Below are 18,041 nucleotides of genomic sequence, written 5' to 3'. Positions count from 1 at the left end.
CACAAATACCTAGGCCACTTGGGCCCATTAGAACACATATGCCAAGTGATACCCTAGTGCACTTTGTGGAAGAACCATTGGATGAGGAGACATACATCAACCCTTAAATCACCTATGATGGAGAGGGTAATCTAGTCTTGATGGATTATAGACTAGTGTTGGTGATGACTTTGGGCACAAGATGAGATAGAGGTCTAGGAGGAAGCCAAAGGCTACGTACTACTCACTTGTTGGACATGCGGTCGTCCAAGACATATTTCATCATGATATCTTGAGAAAGAGCAACCTAACAAGGGTAAATCTAATTTTAGATGTTCCACAAACATGATGTCACACACTTATATGCTAGTTTCCCTAGGGGGAAACCTTCCACTAGCTCTACAATTGTGCCATCTGTGCCACTAGGACTCTTCAGCATTGAAACACTAGATGATGATGTCACCCCAATTCTCTCAAACATTATGACAAGAAATCAATCCAAGTAGGTTGAGATTTCATTACTAAGACCTAGCAATTTGAATGAAATGTCCATAGGAAAGAAAAATTGAAAAAGGAGGAAGAAGAAAATTGATGCCATACTTAGGCTCAAAACAGATAGTACCACCACACTCACAAAAAGGGAAGCATGTTATTGATGTAGAAGCTGAAACATCTACTCCAAAAATGAGAGAGAAAAGAAGTACATGAGTTGGAGCATATCCCAATCCCAAACAACAAATGGAGATTGTGGACGAGTTTAGGGATTGGGTAAGAGAAGCATAGGAACACCTAAAGGATGTAGAACTAGTCATCGAGGATGAGATCAATGAGCTCTCAAGTGTGAGTGTATCTAGTTCTCCTACATACGTGGAGACAAAGGATAATATGATACCATATATGCCATCACAAGGGCACAACCAAACTACCATGACAACACATCCTACTCACAATAGTTGGCATCAACCCTCTAAGGAGTTTGAACTAGGAAGACTTGTGAGTAGCCTACTCGCCACACTAACCTCAACCCCAATGTCCCTACCACTAGGACAATTTCTTAAGTAAAGCCTAGAATTGTGGGAAGCTCTAAAAATATGGATTGAAGGACCTAATAAATAAAGATTTCCAACTTGCCAAGCTAGGAATCAAACACACACATACCAAGCTTAAATCTAAGCCCAATGTCAAGGACCCTAAAAGTGAATGCCTTTTGTGAGGAAGTAGAAATGCACATAGTCCTACCCATTGTTGTGCTAGGTGATGCAACACAAAAGGGAATCATTGATATACAAGAGTAGGGTTTAGTGTTCCAAGTCATGTGGTCTTGTAGGCATGGGATAACCCATCTATAGAAATGACACGATTTAATGTCACATTAGCTAATGAGATGTGTAATATTCCGCTGCTATAAGGACCCCCATTTAAAAAATAAATTTAAAATGAAATTTTTTTATGAAACCCTCCCTGGGGACGCTGCCAGAAGCTGGTGGAGGGAGGGGGGGAGCTAAATGGCAGTCGATGGGGGTGGAGGAGGAGATCATGATGGCAAAAGGGAGTGATGTGGTAGTGGTGGATCTTCCAAGGATCACAGGGCATGAAGATGGTGAGGATGATGAATTTGATGGGGGGAGGGGCACACGTGTGACACCTCCAACCTCCCAAATACCCTTCCTTCCCCTTAATAGCCACAGGGTGGCATGTTAATCTGGGGGTCCTATGAAGTTAAGGACCCCTTAGTCCCCCCGCCCCCCCAAAATAAAAATAAAAATAAAATAATGCCCACCTTTCACTTATATGATCTCCCCCCATTAAGGCATACACATGCTATTCTGCCTTCCCCCCTTGCTTCCAAACTCGTGAGAGAGAGAGAGAGAGAGAGAGAGAGAGAGAGAGAGAGAGAGAGAGAGTGTGTGTGTGTGTGTGTGTGTGTGTGTGTAATAATTCCGATTCCTAAATAAACGCATTCTTCATATGAACCTCCTCTTAGGAGGCCAAAAGGATAAAATAATGGCAATTATTATTATTATTATTCCCCTTTCCCCCCAGCCCACTATCGTGTAGGAGGAGAGTGGAATAGCAAGGGTGAATAAGCTCCTTGCTGGAGCTTGCAGGGAGGTGAATGCCATGCAAAATGGCGCGTGGAGGGAGGGAGGTACCTCTCCCTCTCCCTATAAGAACCATGGCCAAGGGAGCTGGAGTACATGGAATCATTGCCATAGAGGAGGGAATGAGAGGCTGACGTCGTTGCGGGAAAACATCGAGAGGAGGAGAGGATAAACGCCGCGCCGCTCTGCTGGCCGAGAGGGAGGAGGGATTGACTGAAGATCCACCGTTGCAACTCGCCTCCTGCCCGCCAACACGCCGCTTGAGGGAGTTTTCTTCTTCCTCCACGTGCTTTCTGGAAGCTTCTTGAAGCTTCTAAGGGGGGCTCCTTTAAGCCCCCTTTCATATTACAAGCCCCACATAACTCTTTCTTGTGGGCTTCCTCATAGGCCTTTTTAATGTGGGTTTAATAACCCCACCCCCCGGGATATTTTTTTCCATCCATTCCCTTGCAAATTCCACCTAACCCCCTTTTCGTGACGTTTCAACACAAGTCCTCAAATCCCTTCTCGTGGATTTTCCCTCCACTAGCCAATTTTAAGCCTTTCATAGCATTTCCCTAAGGCTATTTAACATGGGTTCCTTTTAAATCCTCGGCACACAAATAGCCATTTTAGAAATTTCCGTGGATTTCCCCCTGACACGTTATCTTAAAAGCCCTTCCTAGGGACTTTTATAAACCCTTTCTAAATGGGTCTTTATAACCCGGATTTCTAAACTATCTTTTCCCCCTTTTGCATACCACAAAGCTATTTTCTTTTCCCCCTTTCCATGTAGACAATTTGCACCCCCAGAGCTTCTACGAAAGGAAGGGAAAATTCATAAGTTTCATTTCTAAGGTTCAATTCTAAAGGACGGTGGAATCACAAAGGGAGTTTCACATGCGAAGGAGACGGCCAACATCATAAATCTACGTCCAAGGCAAAAAGGCCGAATTTGCGATGGCCCCTAAGAAGGCACAAGGCGCAACCGCAGGAGGATCGTCTCCTAACATCCATGTGGACATTTCACCACAAGTCCAGGTTTTTCTTCCTAAATTTTATTAACGTCGTAATATTTCAATTATGCCTGGATCATTTGAGGAATGAGGATGCATGTTTTTTCGATTGAAAATACTTTGGCTAATAGCTCACATTTGAGGAATTCGGTCATTAGTATTTTTCAATAAAGCGAACAAAATAAAGTGAGCATAAGATTTCTATGCATTTCTAGCAAGTGGTTTTTATGCATTGCAAAGTAATGAAATTAGATTAATTAATGCCCATCTTTACAAAACAGAATTATGATAGTACAGTTCGATTAAGCATGGAAGGAATAAACCGCATATTGCATTATTGAACATCTTTTTCGAAATGATTCTTAAAGAAAGTTGCTAGCAACCGTAGGAAATTGCTAGGGCTACCTAGAGAAGATTTAACTCTAGGCAAGTGGCCTAAAAACTCAAATCAACGAAAGGTTGTGTAAGTTCAGCATACGACAAATTCATTCGGAAAAGAAAGTAGAAAAAGGCTGCATGTTTAAACATAAAATCCTAAAGCTTAGTAGCATGAATCTTGTTTGCATGTTATAGGATGATCAATTGGAATTATGCTATAACTTAACCTATGCTTTGATCTTAACCCGAAAAGTTAGGGTTTGTAAATTAACTTATAGACAATGAATCATGTGGTTACGAAAATGGTAGCATAATTATCTTCAAGAATAGACAAGTTAAATTGGTTTAAACCTAAACACCTAAAACCGCGAGGTACTCGTTTAGGAAGGGTTAATTCAATGTAACATATCCCAAAGAGCTAACTAGGATTTAACACGTTGAGGACGTGACCTAGTCGCTCTTATTGCCAAATCTGACATACCAAAACCCTAAAGACTTGCCCACATTCACGGAATGTAGGGACAATAGGACATACTTGCGAGAAATGATCTAGGGTTTTTACCCTAAGGATCTCTCGCTAAAAAGATGAAACTCGGTTTGAACTTGGAACCCTAGGACCGACAATGTCAGCCTAATGCAATCAGGAATGAATTGTTGTATCTAATCATGATTTCATGATTATAAGACTCCATTCGATGGGTAAATAGTCCCATAGTTTGATGCGGCACTTGTGCAACAAGTTGTAGAGTCGCATGATCTTGTGATTTGATCACAAGGGAATAGCCAAATCCTCGGAATAGGATTGGCAGATTCTTGCACAAGTTTTTCTTGCAAGAGGATGAGTAGTCATCCTGATATAGCACCTTTCTTGGGAAAAGTGACCAAGATAAGGGGATTAGATAAATTGCTTGGAAGCAAAGGACCAATTAGTAAATTAGAATAACATATTTACTGCTAATAGAACTTAAGGTATTGATTAAGTCGAGTTAATAGGATAAGGCCGTAACTCAAGATATAGGGTTAACAAATAAACCCTTGGGGATCTTGCCAAGTCGCAATTGATCCCGGATCGAGTGCTGGATGCATTGGGAAAGAATGATTGACTCCTTAACAGTTGGCCAAAAATAACGACAAATGGAAATGATTGTGCTTGTAACAGTTTTAAGAGCACTGCTTTGCTTTATTTGCTCAAAGAATTAACGGATGAAAAGATATCTAATGCTTTAAGTTGAAGGTGGGAAGGGAGAGGCAGCTTCAGTTACCCCCGACTGCCTGCTTGACCCTAACCAAGGGGGTTGTTAACTGCGCCGAGAAGGTGGACCGAACCCGTCGTGAGAGGTCTCTCCGTTGAGCGCTACTTAGAGCAGGAGGACGCTTGGGTGCCAGAGGGGGCTCTAGCCGTAAATCCCTCACCTTCCGGGCCCTGCACAAGAGGCCAATGTGACTCGGGATTGGATCTCGAGGCCCGCATACTAGTCTACGGGTGGAATCTTGGATTAGTAATCCCTGTGGATTGCTGGATAGCCTTCGGGCAGATTATGGACAAGCCTACGGGCTGGACTTTATAACTGTATTTCAAAGATAAATATGACAAGCTGTTGAAAAGGAACTTGTTTGACATTGCTTTTCTATGTCAAGTGCTATGATTACATGAAGGAACTAGTGCCTAACGGGCTAATTAAGGAAGCTGATTGATGCATGTCCAACTAAATGTGGTAGGTAATTAGATAACTAAAACAACCTGAGGAATGTGCGGTGGATGTGGCCATGGGTCCATCCTACGGACGGGTGGTCCCGGTTGGCCGGAAACTTTTCTCAATCACGATGGACAGCAAGAAGATCGTACAAAGGACACGAACAGCAAGGGCGCTGACCTAGAATCTAAGTTATAATAATCCCAATTTACGCTGTTTTAGGGGAACGGAATGGGACTATGCCTTATGGCAGAGAGGTCGAGCCTTGCATCCCTCTCGTTTCCCATTCTCCTTGAACCAAGTGCAGCGTGAATCCGCTTCAACCTTGGCGTTTCTTGTTGAGATATCGAGCTCCACTCGTGATATGCCATGGTGACTGTTGTGCATTTATGTCATCGACTTGTTAGTTACAGATGCGGTTGGTACACCGCCCATGAATAATAGCTAGATGGCAGCTATCCTTATCTACTCTAGTTCGTGGTTCAGTTAGTATGCCACCTTAGTTAGTTGAGTTTGGTTTGAGACCCATATATAGGGTTCTTCTATTTCTTTGTATGAGAGTTCTTTTGGCTTACACAACTAAGAAGAGGAAAACTGTTTTCAGCCTCCACCTTTGTGTGTATTCCCCCATTGTGCAAGCAAGAAAGCTACAAGTGAGACTCCTTCCTTCTCTCCCACAATCTTAACATGGTATCAGAGCCTTGTTTGTGGTAAGGAGCTCAAGAAAGCAAACCAAGTTCGCGGTGTTTTGGTAAGAAGACCAGTGCTGCTTTCATTTTTCTATTTTGGGAGCAAGTCTCTGCACAGGTAGCACAGCCGGAAAGTACAAGAGTGTATTGTCTCAAATTGAGACGCCCTTTGCAATGTAGCAAGAGGGCAGTATATGCTGCGGGAGAGGGCTTTAGCCCTAGGTTGCTCTATTTTTTCATTTGAGGCCATTTTGGGGCTTGTTTTGGAGGCGGAAGTTTTCTGCACGCACTTAGGAAAAGGCCCTGTTTTATGCTGTGCGACCACTGTTCTACAGGTCGGTGAAAAGTTACCATAGAAATTGCATCGTATGCCTGTGCATAGAGACATTGGGAGTTACAGAATCATCCTTGTTGCCTGTTGATGCAAAATCATTACTAGGAAGTGACTGTGTGGTCAAATACCACTTTCGTCAGTTTTGCAGATTTGCCCTTGTGAGGCTGAAGCTGTGTTTTTTACAGTGACAGAATTTTTTGCAGTGTTCTGTAATGGCATCTGATTCTCTTTCACAGATTGTTACTGAAAAGCTTGACAAGAACAACTTCCAAGCATGGAAGTTTAGAATGACGAATTTCCTTATGGGAAAAGGATATTGGGAATTCGTTGCAGGAAATGAAGAAGAACTAGTTCTTCCTGATGTTCCCAATCAATAGTAAATGCAGGCATTTAAAGGATGGCATGAGAGAGCCAGAAAAGTTATGTACTGGCTGTCTATCAGTATTTCAGACTCTATGATTGTGCATATTCAGGATGCAAGTACACCAAAGGAGGCATGGGATACTTTGTCAAAAATGTATAGCACAAATACGCAAGCCAGGAAAATGCAGCTCAAGCAAGAGTTACACAATGTGCAAAGAGAAAGTATGAGCATCAATGACTACCACATGAAGGTGAAGAAGATTGCAGATGCACTTGCTTCCATTGGGTCGCCAGTGGAACATGATGATTTAGTTTCTGTGACCTTGAATGGTCTAGGAAAGGATTATGCACAGTTCCGAACATCCATTTCCGTCCGTGAAAGATTTCCTGATTTTGAGGAGTTGATTGCTCTTCTAATTTCTGAGGAGCAGAGAAATGGTGGTGCATCTTCTTCAGGAGGAACTTCAAAAGAAACTGTCTTCTACTCAAATGCTGGAAGAGGCAGAGGCAGAGGTAGAGGAGGCCGATCTGGAGGCCGTGGTAGAAATCAGAATATGCTGCAAACTCAAGAAAACCAGTCCTATGGAGGATGACGTGGTAACTCTAGAGGCAGGGGGAGCCAAAGAGGTCGCGGTGGATGGCAAAGAGGGCAAAATGCAAATAGCAATGTTGAATGCTACTACTTTGGTAAAATGGGTCATATGGCTAAAGACTGCTATAAAAAGCAGAATGACATCATGAATGGGAAATTGCAACAAGGGAATTATGCATCTTCTAGTAGACACAGTGATGACAGAAATGAGCATTTGTTTATGGTGCAGCACATGACCAATTCTGTGACAAGTACAGAAGAAAGCAACGATGTGTGGTATGTTGACTCAGGTGCATCAAACCACATGACAGGTCATGCAGAATGGATGCAGGATGCAAGGAAAATGGAAAAACCAGGATTTGTGGAGACTGGTGATGATACTGCACATCCTATTGCGCAGATTGGAAAAATTCATTTGTCTATGCAGGATGGGAAAAAGAAATACCTATCAGATGTATTTCATGTCCCGAATATCACCAAGAACCTGGTTTCTATTGGTCAAATGGTTGAGTAGGGCTTGCACGTCAGATTTAATCCCCATGGATGCTTTGTTGAGGATATGAAAAATAAAGGTCGCTTGATAGCAAAAGAAAAGAAGAAGGGCAAAATGTTTACGTTGGATGCAGACATGCTTGAATTGAGTGCAGCAATGTTTGCACATGGGACCGGTGTAGTTGTAGATATTGATATTTGGCATAAACGCATTGGTCATGTTAATGTACAGCGACTTAAATCAATGCAGGCCCAAAATATTGTTGCAGGATTGCCTAAATTCAAGGTTGTAGAAATGCATAAGGTATGTGAAGCCTGTTAATTTGGAAAATAGGCAAGGAAACCATTTCCTAGACATGTTCAAGAGAGTAAGAAGCCATTGGAATTAATCCACTCTGATGTGTGGACTACTAAAGCTGCATCTATTGGAGGCTGTCATTATTTTGTCACTTTTATTGATGACTATAGCAGAAAAGTGTGGGTATATTTTATGAAAAAGAAAAGTGAAGTGTTTGGGCATTTCAAAACTCTTAAAGCTATGGTTGAAAAAGAAACAGGCCTGCAAATAAAATGCCTAAGGTCAGATGGAGGGGGAGAGTAGCTCTCAAATGAGTTTGCAAGGTTCCTGCAGGAGCATGGCATAAAGCAGCAATATTCATGCAGTCATACCCCACAACAAAATGGAATTGTAGAAATGAAAAATAGGTATATTGGAGAGGTGTCTCGCGCCATGCTCAACGAAAAAGACCTGCCAGATTTTTATTGGGCTAAAGCAGTTGCTACAGCAGTCTACATAATGAACAGGACTCCCATTGCAGCAATACATGGCATGACTCCAGAGGAGAGGTATACTGGTAGGAAACCAGATATTTATCATTTGAAAATTTTTTGTTACATTGCCTATGTTCATGTGCTAGATGAGTTGAGATCCAAGTTGGATCCAAAAGCTGAGAAGTGCATCTTTATTGGTTACTCTCTGCAGCAAAAAGGGTATAGATGCTATGACCCCTCCACTCGTAAGTTTACAGCGAGCAGAGATGTTGTTTTTTATGAGATGAGTAGCTGGTATAAACCAGTAAATGTGATTTATAATGTAGATGTACAAAATGGTAATGCTGCACAGAATTCACAGTAGCAGTCACAAGATATTAGTGGACCTGGAGTGTCCTCTAGCAGTGGTTCACATTCTTCACCATGGACAGACAGATTGAGATCAAGAGAATCTTCTCAAAGCAATGCAAATAGTGGTATGCAGGTATCATGAAAAGGAAAAGAGAAGGTAGATCAGCCCATGTTTGATGTGAATGTAGGTCACTCTTATGTGGATGGTGAATCCAGTGGCTCAGAACAGAGCATTGATGATTAGTTGGGTATTCCTTCTATTGTTACATCTGGAGTAAGGAAGACCAGGGATGTTTTGAGAGCATCTGGAAGTGAGTCTACTTTGCGTAGGTCTACGAGAGCTAGGTATCCTGTGGATAGACTGAAATATCATGGGAAACAAAAAATGGGAGAAAGCCATGGATGAAGAAATGGATGCTTTGGAAGCAAATGCTACATGGGAATTGGTACCTTTGCCTAGAGATAAGAATGCAATTGGTTGTAAGTGGGTTTATAAGGTGAAGCACAATGCAGATGGTTCTGTGAACAGATACAAGGCAAGATTAGTAGTCAAGGGGTATGCACAAACATATGGCATTGATTATGAAGAAACATTCAGTCCGGTTGCAAGGATGGCAACCGTAAGAGCAGTCATTGCTATGGCTCCATCAAAGGGATGGTCTTTACATCAGATGGATGTAAAGAATGCCTTCTTGCATGGTGATTTGCAAGAATAGATCTATATGGAGCAGCCACCAGGTTATGTGCATGCTGTTCATCCCGAGTTTGTTTGCAGGTTGAAGAAAGCCTTGTATGGCTTGAAGCAAACACCTAGAGCATGGTCTGACAAGATAGGATAGTATCTTGTCACTATTGGCTTTCATATTTCCAAGGCAGATTTCTCACTTTATGTGAGAAAAACAGAGAAAGGTATTATGCTGCTTGTCATTTATGTTGATGATTTGATTATCACACGTGATAGTGATGAAGATATCCTTCATGTGAAAATGCTATTGAAGCAGAAGTTTGAGATGAAGGATTTGGGAGAGTTGCGTTATTTCTTGGACACTGAGGTGATTATATCACCAAGTGGGATATGGCTCTTGCAGAGGCAGTATGGATTGGACATGCTGTCCAAATATGGGATGACAGGCTGTAAGCCTATTTCAGTTCCTTTGGAGCAGAATGTGAAGCTGAGCACAGATGCAGGTGAGCTTTTGGAAGACCCTACTATGTACAGACGCATAGTAGGAAGTTTGATTTATATGACTATTACCAGGCCAGATTTGAGCTATGCTGTTGGATTGGTAAGTCAGTTTATGCAAGCTCCAAGGAAACCGCATTTGGATGCGGCTAGACGCATACTCAGGTATGTGAAGTCCACATTGCAGTATGGACTATTTTATGAGACTCGGATTCAGATACAGTTGCATGGATACACTGATGCTGATTGGGCTGGTAGTATTTCTGATAGACGATCTACCAGTGGATATGTGTTCTCTTTTGGAAGTGCTGTAGTCACTTGGAGCAGCAAGAAACAACCTATAGTTGCCTTTTTGAGCACAGAGGCTGAGTACAGGGGTGCAGCAATGGCTGCATGTGAGGTAGCTTGGTTGCATAAGCTACTTTATGATATACATCAGTCTACAGATGGGCTAGTTGTCATTTATTGTGACAACATGAGTAGTATACACTTGGCAAATAACCCAGTCTATCATGCTAGAACGAAGCACATTGAGGTGCATTATCACTATGTGCGAGAAAGAGTTTTACTAGGTCTTATTGATCTAGTTTATGCTGGCACAAAGGATCAGGTAGCTGACATATTTACGAAGGCATTGGGCACAGAGAAACTGCACAAGTTCAGAGACCTGCTTGGTGTGCAAGAATTGGGATTGAGCTCGAGGGGGAGTGTTGAGATATTGAGCTCCACTCGTGATATGCCAGGGTGACCGTTGTGCATTTATGTCACCGACTTGTTAGTTGCAGATGTGGTTGGTACACCGCCCATGAATAATAGCTACATGACAGCTATCCTTATCTACTCTAGTTCGTGGTTCAGTTAGTATGCCACCTTAGTTAGTTGAGTTTGGTTTGAGACCCATATATAGGGTTCTTTTATTTCTTTGTATGAGAGTTCTTTTGGCTTACACAACTAAGAAGAGGAAAACTGTTTTCAGCCTCCACCTTTGTATGTATTCTCCCATTGTGCAAGCAAGAAAGCTACAAGTGAGACTCCTTCCTTCTCTCCCACAATCTTGACATTTCTGCGTAAAGTAGTTCGCTTGGGGTTCGACTCTAGTTTCCATTTAGGAAATGACCATTAAGAAAAAACCCTGATTCAGGTCGGTCCTAAGTGGGAATGGCCAGAATACTTCCGCTACGTGGCAGACGCGGAAAGTCCTAGATCGCAAACCCCGTGACATTTCATGTGAGTGCCGGGCGAAGCTTTCTAGACATCCTTTTCGATGGACTGCTAAGATGTGTCCTGAAGATTGCAGGCGGACATATTAGAGTTGGTATCACAGCGAACCAACAAAGGATTTATTTTAAGAAATCTTAATAAGATGAAGTAAAGCAAATGTTGCTGTTTTGAACATTTCCTTACTTTCAATATTGTCTTGCAGAATTATGAAGCATGGAACAAGTTCTTAGTGTTTCGAGTCATGTTTATGACTGCGATGCATTCCCCGGATTATCAACAAAGGGTTGGGATGATGAACCTCCTAGAGCGTATTTATAATCCATCACCTTTGTACATGGAACGAAGATGGACGGACGCCTCGGGAATCTACTATATAGCTGCCCACCAGTTTGCATATCTTCAGACCAACCTAAAGAGGATCAAGTGGTTGGAAGACCTGAAAGTCGTGAAGCTATTCATTTTTGTGGAGGCTCACGTAAACTCAACTTTACATATTCAAGGTCGGAGGGTTGAGCTGAACTCATATGTATATGAGGAAGTAACCCGTGTAATCCCCGCCAACAGGATCAAAGTGTTGGGGTGCTATGAGAAGAATGGGTTCCAAAGAAAAGGATAACCTGAACTTCCAATGACTTATCTATTCCTAAAGATCCATGACCCGAAACCATACTATTATCCAGTTCCCGTAGATAAATGTAATACAATATTATTCTCCCCAAACTAAATGTAAACAATTGCTTTATCATCTCTGGAAATGTTGTACTCCAAAAGGGCTATGCCCATATGAATGCAATAAGACTTCTTTTTATCAATGTCTGTTTTGTTGATGAGAATTGATAAAAAGATAAGTGGCTAGGATTCTTGATTGATAGCTGAAATGAAGATGAAATATAAATCATAACATTTAACGAGTAATAACGTTAAGAAACCTTTATCCAAACACAACCCCAAGTACAGAATCCCAGTTCCCCTCCTACATCAAGTACTGCCGTAATCCAAGAGAAGAAGTTTCTTCTCAAGCAGATTAAGCCACCTGAATTTGACAGGAAAGGTAGGTCTGTCCAAGCAGATGCTAAAATTTGGATTGAATCCATGGAGGATTACTTTGAAGCAGTCGGTACTGCACCCGCCAACCAGGCTATGCTCGCCAAGCTGAAACTCACCGGCGAAGCCAAGCTTTGGTAGAAGCAATGGTGCAGAGATCAAGGGATTGCGGAAGGATCCGTTACCTGGGAGAAGCTAAAGAAAGCTGTGCAGGGAAGATACTTACCACCTACGTATCGCACGCAGAAAATGAATGAGTTCTACGAGCTAAAACAGTTGGGACTCACTCTTGACGCATACTATTCTAAATTCATCTCACTTCTTAAGTATGCGCCACAGATGGACATGACACAGCAGGTGTCAAAATTTTGTGCTGGTTTAAATCCACTAGTGAATACCCGTCTCGAATCCATGCGCCCATCAGATCTACAGGACGCACTCATTCAAGTTGCCCCTATAATTCAGGAGGTGCAGGCTAGACTAGGAGGTAACAAAACTTGGTCTTATAATGACCTGAACAGAGGAGCATTTAGGCCTCAAATGAAGAGAGTTCACGATCAGAATCAGGGATAAAGAAAGAAAGCAAGGACTAATAATGTCAACAACTTTGTCCCTACCCAAAGCAATGGCCGGAACTTCCGTTGTTTCCACTGCAACGAGCCAGGACATTTCAAGAGGCAATGTCCCAAGCTTGGAGGAGGACAATCGCCAAGCACCTTTCCAAGGAACTGGCCGTGGACAGGGAGCCGCTACTCGAGGCAGAGAAAGAACTGTCTGTGTTGCTAACAGGGAATTGTATGAAGAAGAAGATTCGACCATGGAAGCAGAGTTTGAAAGGGCAACAATCCATGCCGCTCTTCACAAGAAAGGGCCGAATCGCCAGTTCTCGGTGATTTAGACACCGTCGGACTACCAAGGTAAAGGTTTCAAAACCTTGATTAATTGTGGCAGTACACATTCATTTATCTCACCAGCTTGTGCAAAAAGATTAGGAATAGCCACAGTAGAAGCACCTATCTTGCTTGTAGAATTGGCAAATGGTCGCGAGGTCAGCTGTACCAGGCAAACTGCTAAGGTGGAATTCTTTCTGGGAGGAAAGACGACTTCAGTCAAATTTAGAGTCATGAGCCTAGGTATCCACGAGTGTCTACTCGGAATGGATTGGCTTAAACTGAATGATGCCCACATCCATTATGGAAAGGGACAAATTTCATTTCGAAACTTTGAAGGGGAATTGGTTACAACTCAAGGTGAAGCAGGGAAGCCAAAAATTCAATTGGCCAAGGCATCTCGGATTATAAAGGGATTTAGAAAAGGACTACCTGTCTACTTGATTAAGCTCAATAAGTTAGATCAAAAGCAGGAGTCTAGTGAAGGTTCTTCTTGGCTAAAGGAATACGTGGACGTATTTCCTAAAGAGTTGATAGAACTCCCGCCTCAAAGAGAAGTGGATCATGAGATCAAGCTAGTACCAGGCGTTGCGCCAATTGCAAAAAGACCCTATAGAATGTCCATCTCGGAAGCAATTGAGCTGAAGGAACAACTCAAGAAACTGCTAGATAAGGGCTACATCCATCCTAGCAGTTCACCATGGGAAGCTCCAGTACTGTTCCAGAAAAAGAAAGATGGAACACTTCGACTGTGTATTGATTACAGAGGGTTGAATCAATCAACTGTCAAGAACAAGTACCCTATTCCTAGAATAGATGAGCTTCTTGATCATCTTCAGGGTGCGAAGATCTTTTCCAAGATTGATCTCAGGTTTGGTTACTATCAAATAAGGATCAAGGAAGAAGATATCCCAAAGACGGCCTTCAACACAAGATATGGACACTTTGAGTTCTTAGTTATGTCATTCAGGCTTACGAATGCATCTGCCACCTTCAACAGGTTAATGCAGGATATCTTTAGGCCATATCTTGATGACTTCATACTTGTCTTCTTCGATGACACTTTAGTCTATTCCAAACAGGAGGAAGATCATGAACCCCAACTTCAGATTGTCCTTGAGACAATGAGGGCACATAAGTTGTATGCTAAGATGAAGAAACGTGCATTCTTCAAGCGTCAGATTGAATATCTGGGATTCATTGTATCAGTGGAAGGAATCTCAGTGGACCCAGCCAAGGTCAGAGATGTGCTAGAATGGCCAATACCAACAACTGTCAAAGAAATACGCAGCTTTCTTGGATTGACAAGATGGTATAGGGTCTTCATAAAAAACTATGCCTTGATTGCAGCACCTCTGACGGACTTATTGAAGAAGTAAACTTTTATTGCATGGTCAACTCCTGAACAAACTAGCTTTGATAGATTGAAGCAAAGTTTGGTATCAGCACCTATCCTAAAACTTCCATACCTCAGTAAGGAGTTCAAGGTAGTAACTGATGCTAGCATGCTTGCCTTAGGTTGTATGCTCATGCAGGAAGGTCATCCTGTAGCATACTCTTCAAGGAAACTTAAGAGCTATGAGAAGAATTATGATACCCATGATCTAGAATTGTTAGCTGTCATCCATGCTCTAAAGCTTTGGAGACACTATTTGCTAGGTAGCAAGTTTACTCTAGTGATTGACCTTAAGAGTCTCAAGTGGATCTTTACCCAGAACGAGCTCAACATGAGGCAACGTCGGTGGATTGAAGTGCTGGAGGAGTATGACTTTGAAATCAAGTACCGACCTAGAAAGGAGAATGTAGTTGCTGATGCACTCAGTCGCAAGGCATTCCTTAATTCTCTAATCTTGCAAAATCCATCAACCGCTAGATCTCTAGCCACAAAGGTGACCATGCCAAACAACCCAATACTTGAGCTAGCTAAAGAGGAAGCATGCCATGATCCAGCCTATCAAAAGATGCTAAGGGAGATCTCTATTAAGGATCAAGACCAAAAGCTACAAGCTAAGTATCATGAATTCTCTATCAATAGTGGACTTGTCTACTATAGGACGAGAGTATGTATACCGGCAAGCCAGTCACTTAAGCAGAAGATTTTGTGGGAAGCTCATGATTCCCCTTTTTCAGGACATCCTGGCTATGCCAAGACTCTCAATGCAGTTAGGAAGAGCTACTACTGGGAGAGGCTTAAAATTGACATACTCAAATATGTCACTGAGTGTTTGTCTTGTTAGCATATCAAAGCCGAACATGTCAAAATTCCAGGAAAGTTACAACCGGTCGACATTTCCCAAATGAAATGGGAATTCATTAGTATGGACTTTGTTGTTGGCCTACCCCAAGTTCAGGGAGGATACAACTCCATCATGGTTGTGGTTAACATGCTTACTAAGGTTGCACACCTTATTCCAGTAAAGACAAACTATAAAGCCTCAGACATTGCAAGATTGTTTATCAAGGAGATATTCAAGCTACATGGGTTACCCAGAAGAATCATTAGTGATCGTGATTCTCTCTTCACATCACACTTCTGGAGAGCTATCTTTGAAGCTATTGGGACTCAACTCTGTTTTAGAATAGCTTACCATCCCCAAACTAATGGTCAAACGGAGCGAGTCAATCAAGCTATCGAGGATATGCTTAGGGCACACTGCTGTCATGAGCCAAAAAGGTGGATTCAATACTTGCCTTTGATTGAATTTGCCTACAATGCTTCTTACCAACAAAGGATTCAGATGACCCCTTTTCAAGCATTATATGATCATGACTGTCGAAGTCCCCTAAACTTCTCAGATCCAACCTTGAGGATTGAAGCTTCAAGGCAGATGTTGGAAGAGATGGATGACCAAATAAAGTCAATAAGATAGGACATCCAAGCCGCCAAGGATAGACAAAAAGCATACGCGGATTTGAAGCGTCAAGATAGAATATTCGAGGAAGCAGACATGGTTAAGTCCAAGGTATTGTGGACCATACAAGATCCTCAAGTGCCTAGGACCTCATGCTTATAGACTGCAACTCCCGGAGAACCTAAAGGTTCATAATGTATTCTGTATCACCCTATTGAAGAAGTATGTACCTAATCCTAACCATGTACTTGATGACTAACAAGTTGTAATGCCTAGTCAAGGAGTCCTTGAACTACGGCCTGACCGGATCTTAGATGTTAGGGAGAGACAACTCAGATCCAGAACCTTGAGAGAATGCCTCGTCCAGTGGAAAGATTATCCCGAGGAGGATGCCACTTGGATACATGAAAGCACTCTCAACCATCAATATCCCCAGTTTATCTCGAGATGAGGACATCTCGATTCCTCCAAGGGGGAGAGAATGTAATAATTCCAATTCCTAAATAAATGCATTCTTCACATGAACCTCTTCTTAGGAGGCCAAAATGATAAAATAATGGCAAAATTTTCTATTATTATTCCCCTTTTCCCCTAGCCGACTGTCATGCTGGAGGAGAGGGGAATAGCAAGGGTGAGTAAGCTCCTTGCTGGAGCTTGTAGGGAGGTGAATGCCATGCAAAATGGCGCGTGGAGGGAGGGAGGTACCTCTCCCTCTCCCTATAAGAACCATGGCCAAGGGAGCTGGAGTACAGGGAATCATTGCCGTAGAGGAGGGAATGAGAGGCTGACGTCGTTGCGGGAAAACATCAAGAGGAGGAGAGGATAAATGCCGCGCTGCTCTACTGGCCGAGAGGGAGGAGGGATTGACCGAAGATCCTCCGCTGCAGCCCCGTCAACACGCTGCCTGAGGGATTCGTCTTCTTCCTCCATGTGCTTTCTGGAAGCTTCTTGAAGCTTCTAAGGGGGGGGTCCTTTAAGCCCCCTTTCATATTGCAAGCCCCACAAAACTCTTTCTTGTGGGCTTCCTCATAGGCCTTTTCAAATCCCTTCTTGTGGATTTTCCCTCCACTAGCTGGTTTTAAGCCTTTCATAGCATTTCCCTAAGGCTATTTAACCCGGGTTCCTTTTAAATCCTCCCCACACAAATAGCCATTTTAGAAATTTCCGTGGATTTCCCCCTCACACGTTATCTTAAAAGCCCTTCCTAGGGACTTTTATAAACCCTTTCCAAAGGGGTCTTTATAACCCGGATTTCTAAGCTACCTTTTTCCCCTTTTGCATACCATAAAGCTATTTTCTTTTCCCCCTTTCCGTGTAGACAATTTGCACCCCTGGAGCTTCTACGAAAGGAAGGGAAATTTCATAAGTTCCATTTCTAAGGTTCGATTCTGAAGGACAGTGGAACCACAAAGGGAGTTTCGCGTGCGAAGGAGACGGCCAACATCATAAATTTGCATCCAAGGCGGAAAGGCCGAATTCGCGATGGCCCCTAAGAAGGCACAAGGCGCAACCGTAGGAGGATCGTCTCCTAACATCCATGTGGACATTTCACCACAAGTTCAGTTTTTTCTTCCTAAATTTGATTAATGTTGTAATATTTCAATTATGCTTGGATCATTTGAGGAATGAGGATGCATGTTTTTTCGATTGAAAATACTTTGGCTAATAGCTCACAATTGAGGGATTCGGTTATTAGTATTTTTCAATAAAACAAACAAAATAAAGTGAGCATAAGATTTCTATGCATTTCTAGCAAGTGGTTTTTATGCGTTGCAAAGTAATGAAATTAGATTAATTAATGGCCATCTTTACAAAACGGAATTATGATAGTATAGTTCGATTAAGCATGGAAGGAATAAACCGCATATCGCATTATTGAACATCTTTTTCGAAATGATTCTTAAAGAAAGTTGCTAGCAACCGTAGGAAATTTCTAGAGTTGCTTGAAGAAGATTTAACTCTAGGTAAGTGTCCTAAAAACTCAAATCAACGAAAGGTTGTGTAAGTTCAGCATACGAAAAATTCATTCGGAAAAGAAAGTAGAAAAAGGCTACATGTTTAAACATAAAATCCTAAAGCTTAGTAGCATGAATCTTGTTTGCATGTTATAG

The sequence above is a fragment of the Lygodium microphyllum genome, chromosome 21, assembly GCF_053477565.2.
Source record: "Lygodium microphyllum isolate KBCC chromosome 21, Lygodium_microphyllum_v1.1.10, whole genome shotgun sequence".
Taxonomy (NCBI): Eukaryota; Viridiplantae; Streptophyta; class Polypodiopsida; order Schizaeales; family Lygodiaceae; genus Lygodium; species Lygodium microphyllum.
The sequence above is the reverse complement of the archived record's forward strand: the minus strand, read 5'-3'. Positions refer to the sequence as shown.